Source organism: Chinchilla lanigera, unplaced genomic scaffold (assembly GCF_000276665.1).
Source record: "Chinchilla lanigera isolate Chin_1 unplaced genomic scaffold, ChiLan1.0 scaffold00015, whole genome shotgun sequence".
In the NCBI taxonomy this organism is placed as follows: domain Eukaryota; kingdom Metazoa; phylum Chordata; class Mammalia; order Rodentia; family Chinchillidae; genus Chinchilla; species Chinchilla lanigera.
The window spans coordinates 206,346-214,143 of NW_004955416.1; the positions used below are offsets into that span (position 1 = coordinate 206,346).

The 7,798-nt window shown below is 43.1% G+C and overlaps 1 pseudogene; it reads left to right on the plus strand.

Annotated features, from left to right (window-relative positions):
* LOC102030630 overlaps nucleotides 1–7,798 on the plus strand; it is a 12,373-nt pseudogene that overhangs the window by 2,707 nt on the left and 1,868 nt on the right.

A 7,798-nucleotide genomic window follows, 5' to 3' on the forward strand; every position in this document is an offset into this window, starting at 1 on the left:
AATGATTCACATACATCTGTGGGTGGGCAACTGCAGTCGGTGCATGGTGGGCCAATTGTGTCATTGTTTCTCTGTGTCACGATAGATCTCAATTGAGTGGTGGCGGCCGGCCTAAGGGCCGGCGCGCAACAGTGCTCGCCGCAGCATGGCTCCCCATGCGCTGGGGGCCCTCCCTCCGGGGGCCTACGAGGCAGGAAGCTAGCCAGCCGGAAGACCGGCGCTCCCCACCTGCAGCTCCCTGTGTGCCGGAAGCCCTCCTTCCAGGGAACTACAAGGCCGGGAGTGAGCCACCTGTCCGAAGACCGGCGCTCCCCGCCCGAGGCTCCCCGTGCGCTGGAGGTCCCTCACATTGTACCCTGCCCAACTTGAAGAGAAAAACTCCAACAGACAACCACTCTATTCAAACAGAAAGCCCCTCACTCAGCTCCAGAGACTAAAGTAAATCTGTTAATCAGGATGGCTCCCAGAACCAGGATGGCTCCTAGTTCTCAGGCTTACAGGAATCCTTATAAGTCAACAGAATGCCACGCTGTCTCTCAGCAACATGCTGATGTCCTCTTGCACTTCCCTCCCCTAGAGGCACCAGACCCACCAATCGCCCCTGAGAAACTTAAATTTTCCACCTTCCTCAGTGGAATTTCCCCCTCCCATACCTATAATAGTCTATAAAGTAGGGCCCCTGCGTTAGTTCGGGGCCAGTGGCTTTCTTGCCCTTGGCCCAGGTTGCAACCAGCCTGAAATAAGGATATCACTGTTTGCTTCGATCCTGCCTGTCCTGGTGGTGTTGGTGGCTACTCGTGGTCTAGCCTGACAGTAGTGCAGTATAGCTCTACGCTGAGCACTGCTGCCTGCCAGACTCCGTGCCATTATTGCTTTTTTGTCGTTGGTGTGCTATAGACAGGTCAGCCTCATGGGGCATAACTGTTCTCTGCTACTTTCTTTTTCTTTTTTTTTTTTTTTTTTTTTTTTTTTTTTTGTCTTTTTGAGACAGGGTCTCACTATGCAGTTCAGGCTGGCCTTGAGCCCACTGTGTAGCCCACACTGGTCTCAAACTCACAGCAATCCTCCTGCCTCAGCCTCCCGATGCTGGGATTACAGACATGCACCACTGTGCCCAGCCTCTATCCACTAGTTTCAATTTAAGTGATCTTGCCTAGGCTCTCCCAGGGCTGGATTGAAAGAAACATGATTACTGGGCATGGTGGTGCACCCCCAGTACTCCCAGCACTCAAGAGGCTGAGGCAGGAGGATTGCCATGAGTTAGAGGCCAGCCTGGGCTACATAAGAGCTTAAGGTGCTGGGCATGGTGGTGCATGCCTGTAATCCCAGCACTAGGGAGGCTGAGGTAGGCAGATCATTGTGAGTTCAAGACCAGCCTGGACTACAAAGTGAGCTCAAGGCCAGCCTAAACTGCATAGTGAGACCCTGTCTCAAAAAGACAAAAAAAAAAAAAAAATGAGTTTAAGGACAGCCTGAACTACATAGTGAGAATATCTCAAAAAACAAATGAAGATCTAACTCAGTCCAGATGTGCTAGTGCGAATCTATAATCCCAGTACTCTGGGAGCATCACAAACTGAAGCCCAGCTTGGACAACTTCATTTTGTTTTGTTTTTTGTCCTTTTGAGACAGGGTCTCGCTATGCAGCTCAGGCTGGCCTTGAGCTCACTTTGTAGCCCAGGCTGGTCTTGAACTCACAAAGATCCTCCTGCCTCAGCCTCCTGAATGAGTGCTGGGGTTACAGGCGTGCACCACCATGCCCAGCTGACAATTTTGGAATCTAGCGAGACACATCTCAAAAAAAATTGAAAAGGGAGACTGAGGATATAGCTCAGTGTGAAGGCCTATAGTTCAATCCCCAATACAAAAGAAAAAGGAAAGTCTCCCTGGAGTTGTTATGGTCAGCTTAATTGCTCCATTTGTTACACTTTAAGTGTTTGCATACCTGCTGCGTTTTGCTTAGCTCATGGACTAGTCAGCATGAATGCTGAAACAATAAGCTGAGAACGGGAGAACAGTTTTATTTTTACTCCACAATAGAACAATCCTCACCTAGAACCCTGAGTCAGACTGACCTAGGCTCACCCAACAGTGGCTCTGTGATTCCCAGTATTATGGATAGCTAAATTATTTAGAAATGTGGGCAGTCGGACAGGGCTGGGCCCTCCAGAGAGTGGTACAGAAGATAAAAACATAGCACAGCTGTAGCTGGAGGACATTGGCAGGCTTCAAGACATAGAGAAATGACTACACCTACATACTTACCCTGGGGATAAACAGGAGGATTGATATTCTCAATAGGCATCAGTCACCTGGAGGGGAGGGCAAAACCGCCCTGGCCCGTTCCTTCCAGGAAAGTTCTTTCCAGGTATGCTTGCTGCACAATTTGCTTCCCCATTTAGTCAATATTACCTAAGCTACTATTCTTGTTGTAATTTTATTGACTGACCATAGTTCTGTCCCACCTCACACCCACCCTGTGGTTTCCTTATTTATGTATTTATTTTTAGTTTTTTGAGACAGGGTCTCACTATGCAGTTCAGACTGGCCTTGAGCTCACTTTGTAGCCCAGGCTGGTCTTGAACTCGAAACTATCCTCCTGCCTCAGCCTCCCGAGTGCTGGGATTACAGGCGTGTGCTACCACACCTGGCAAATTTCCTATTTGATCAATGCTACGTAAGTGACTATACTTGTAGCTTTCTCCCACCTTAGTCCCACCTTACCTCATGGTTCTGGTCTATAAAACTCCTTCAGAAGTGGTGTTCCCAGCCACTCACTCCGGACTCCTTCCATCCCTCTTAGACAGAAGCTTTATTCTCTGAATAAATACTTCCTGCTCTTTAACTTCTGTTGTTCCTAGAATTCATTCTTCAATTTTAGAGGACATGAACTCAGCATATCTGACATCTAGCAGGTTGGGAGTTATAATACTTCCCTTATATTGTTTGCAGGTCCTATATCATACTTCCTAGATCACTGAGGATTGACATAATCCATGCCCCTTGAGTTCAGGCAGAGCCTGGGACATGCTGCTTACAGAATGTGGCAAACATGAGGGGATAGCACTCCCATGAAGAAGATACAGGACCTGGCACAGGGGAATGGATTGCATGTAAGTGATGAAGGTCCTAGTTAGTTCACTTTGAGTTACCCAAGGGAGGGTAGCATCCTGGATGGGCCTGACATAATCAGGGAAGCCCAGTAAAATAGAATCTGAAGCTTAGAAATGCAAAGCAGCCAGACCCTCTCTGGGATAGTGAAGTAGTATTATAGACAGCTAAGTTATTTAGAAATATTATAAACAGTCAGACAGGGCTGAGCCCTGAAGAAGTCAATGCAGAAGACAACTGTGGCAGGAGGCGCATCCACTGAAGGATTCAAGAAAAGATGAAGGGCTTTTCTTGAATACTTCCCCTAGGGATGAACAGCAGTGACTGATATTCTAGGTAGGCATCAGTCACCTTGGGGTGGAGGACAAACCTCCTTAACCCACCCTTCCAGGAAAGTCCTTATCTGTCTGTGTGTGTGTGTGTGTGTGTGTGTGTGTGTGTGACTTGCTTTCCAATCTGATCGCCATTTAATCAATATTACCTAAGTGACTATATTTGTAATCTTATTGATTGTAGTTCTGTCCCACCCTGAACCAAACTCACCTCGGGGCTGTGCTCAATTAAACACCCTTGAGAAGCAGGGTTGGCAGTCAACCGCCTTTCCAGGTTTCCTTCTGTCGCTCTCAGGCAACTTCTTGTTTTTTCAGTAAATTCTTCCTACCCTTAACCTCCTTTGTTCATAGAATTCAGTCCTCAGTTTTAGAGAACACTGAACTCAGTGTTTCGGACATCTAGCAGGTTAGGAGTTTCTTTTCCCTACATCAGTAGGATAGAGGAAATAAAAATCAGAAGAAAGGAGACAAGGAAAATTGTAATTTTAAACTTGTACTTTAAAAGAAATAAATAAATAAACAAAGTTGTATTTTTGAGAAGTCTGCAACTTCAGGATACAAAGTTTCGCAAGGTTATTCATTTCTCTACTCCATGTGTTTACTCTTTGGGCTTGTTTGTTTGTGATTTTTTTTTTGCCTTTTTGAGAAAGGATCTCACTATGCAGTTCAGGCTGGACTTGAGGTCACTTTGTAGCCCAGGCTGATCTCAAATTTGGAGTAATCCTCCTGCCTCAGCCTCCCGAGTGCTGGGATTACCGGCATGCACCACCTAGCCCAGTTTTTGTTTGTGCTTTGGTACAGGATCTTCTTATGTAGTTCAGGCTGCCTTGGAACTTGAAGGATCTTCCTGCCTCAGCCTCCCCAGTGCTGGACTACCACACATATGCTACCACACCCAGCCAGTTTGCTTGTTTTGTGTTTTCTTTTTCTTTTCGTTCTTCCTTCTAAGTGCATCACACCAAAATCCCTTGAAGATGCTGTAAATCCATAAATTAATTTAGTTGATAAAGTAAAGGGAAGCAACCTGTTATTAACATGAAGAAAGATTCAAAGACTTCCAAACATTTTAGGTAAGCCTGGCATGGTGGACAGATAGATAGATAAATAAATAAATAAATAAATAAGCAAGCTTTTTAGGCAAAGCATCTTAGGTCACCTATGTTAAAATATCTTTCCAAGAACACACAGCTATCCTTAACCCTAGACAAAGTGCACCTCAATCTTAAGCACCCAGAATGTGTTTTCTCCAAAAGTTTTCTCCAAACTTCTTTAATTGGTACATTTTAGATGTACATAATAACATTCATTGTAAAGAATTTGAACTCTACATGATGTATCTTGCTTCATTATTTTCCCATCCCGCTCCCTTCAACCCCTCTTCCCCTCTTTATTTACATAAGTTTTATTTCCATTGTTGCTTTTTTTCTTGTCCCTTCTTTTTTCCCACTCCCCTTCCCTTGTTCCTCTTCTCATTTGAGATTTTCTTCCCATTTCCTAATGATATAGAGGAAAGAAACTCCCAAATTGCTTCATATCTGGGGTGAGTTCATGTTCTCTAAAATCAAAGAATGAATTTTAGGAACAACAGAGATTAAGAGCAGAATGTATTTATTGAGGGAAAGAAGCTTCTGTCCAAGCTTATGTCCAAGAGAGGGACAGAAGGGAGCCTGAGTGGGTTGGCAAGGAACCTGTCTTTTCTGGGGATTTTTTTTTTAGAGCAAAATCATGAGGCAACGTGGGTCCAAGGTGGAAAACAAGGTGGACATGAGGTGGGACAAAACTATAAGTCAACCAATAAGATTACAAGTATAACTGTTCATGTACAATTGATTAAATTGGGATCAAATTGGGAAGCAAGTCAGGTAGCAAGTGGACATGAATACAGAACAGGGGATCTTCCTGTAGGGGATTGAGTTAGTGACTCTTCCTGGCTTTTTCAAGGCGGTGGATACCTATTTAAAATATCAGTCCCTGATGTCCACCCCTAGGGAAGTATGTGGACGCAGCATTTGTTTCATCTTTTGTCTTGAGGTCTGGCCTACAGTGGGAGTGACTGTCCCTCCCATAGTTGCAAGGTATCTTGTCTTTCATACTGGCTTTTTCCAGGGCATAGAGAGCACTTATCTGAGTGCTATATTTCTAACTCAGCGGCCTACAGCACTGATATCTATTATACATTTTGGTCCTTATTTACACTTTTGTTTTCTCACACCAGAGAAATAAGGTGATATATAAATATGTGTGTCAGTTTATTTCACTTAAGAATATGGTCTTGGCCGGACATGGTGGCACACGCCTGTAATCCCAGCACTTGGGAGACTGAGGCGGGAGGATCGTTGTGAGTTCAAGACCAGCCTGGGCTACAAAGTGAGCTCAAGGTCAGCCCGAACTGCATAGTGAGACCCTGTCTTAAAAAGATAAAAAAGAAAAAAGAATATGGTCTTAAGGTGCATCCATTAAGCTAGAAAATTCTCAAGCTTATCTGTCTCTACGGCAAAGTAGTCTTCCACTGTATAAAAACAAACAAAAACCTTCACATCATCTTTATCCATTCATCAGTTGATGGGTATTTGGACTGTTTCCAAGACTTGACTATTACAAACTGTGCTGCTGTAAACATGGGTGTGCATATATCACTATGGTATGATGTTTTTCATTCTTTTGGGAAGATAACAAGAAAGGGAATACCTGAGTCAAATGGAATCTCTAGTATTAGTTTTTTGAAAATGTCCACACTTGGGCTGGGGATATGGCTCAGTGGCATAAGCACCTGCTTGGTGAGTGCAAGGTCCTGAGTTCGATTTCCAGTACTGAAAATGTCGACACTTATTTCCATGGTGGTTGCACAAGTATATGCTCTCACTAACAATGGAGAAGGGGTCCTTTTTCCCAACAACCCCACAAACATTTGTTATTGGTTAATTTCTTGATAATAGCCCTTCTTTCTAGTCTGAGATGGAATCTTAAACTTTTTTTTTTTTTTTTTTGAGACAGGATCTCGCTATGCAATTCAGGCTGGCCTTGAGCTCACTTTGTAGCCCAGGATGGTCTCAAACTTGCAACAATCCTCCTGCTTCAGCCTCCCCAAGTGCTGGGATTACAGATGTGCACCACCACACCCAGCTTTAAGTATTGTTTTAATTGGCATCTGTCAATGACCAGTGATGTTGAACATTTTTTCATATTTATTTGCCATTTCTACTTCATCTGAGAAGTCTCTGTTAATTTCAGATGGCCATTTTTAGACTGGATCTTTATTTCTTTTTGTTTTGTTTTGTTTTGTTTTTGTCTTTTTTGAGACAGGGTCTCACTATGCAGTTCAGATTGGCCTTGAGCTCACTTTGTAGCCCAAGCTGGTCTTGAACTCACAACAATCCTCCTGCCTCAGCCTCCCGAGTGCAAGGATTACAGGCATGTGCCACCACGTCCAACCCTAGGTCTTTATATTTGAGGGGGTTGATTTCTTTTTGAGTTTTTTATATAATCTAGATAGTAATCCTTCGAGGAAAAACTGGCAAAAATTTTCTCCAACTCTGTGCATTCACTCTGTTGGTTGGTTCTTTTGCTGTGCAAAAGCTTTTTAATAAGATGAAATCAAGATCCCAGTTGTTGATTCTTTGTGATAGTTCCTATGTGATCAGGGTTTCTACCTATTCCCTATTCCAGCGTACTTACTGTTTCTATTTTAATATTTAGATCTTTGATCCATTTTAATTTTAGTTTAGTGCATGGTGAAAGATATGGCTCTAGTCTTAATTTTCGGCATGTGGAAAGCCAATTTTCCCAGCACCACTTTCTGCTAGTGAAGATGTTTGGGCCCTTTGTCAAAGATAAGGTGACTGAGTAGGTCTGGAATTGTTTCTGCATCTTCTAATCTGTTCCATTAATGCTTGGGTCTGTTTTTTTTTTTTTTTTTTTTTTGCCAATACCATGCTGTTTTTATCATAGTAGCTTTGTAGTATAACTTCAAGTCAGGGATTGTGATGACCCCTACCTTGTCTTTGTTGCCCAGAATTGCTTTTGCTATTGTAAGTCTACTTCTACTTCCAGATGAATTTCATGATTGTTTTCACTATTTCTGTGAAATATGCTGTTGGAATTTTGATTTGAATTACATTAAATATGTATAACAATTTTGGAAGTGTGGCCATTTTCACTATATTGGTTCTTCCTACCCAAGAGCAAGGGATATCTTTCCATTTTCTGATGTTCTCTTCATTCTCCTTTTTCAGAGTACCATTGTTGTCAATATAAAAGTCTTTTATTTCCTTCATTAATTAGACTGATTCCTAGGTATTCCATATTTCCTGATACTATTTTAAAAGGTGTTATTTCCCCAAGCTCTCTCTCAGTGA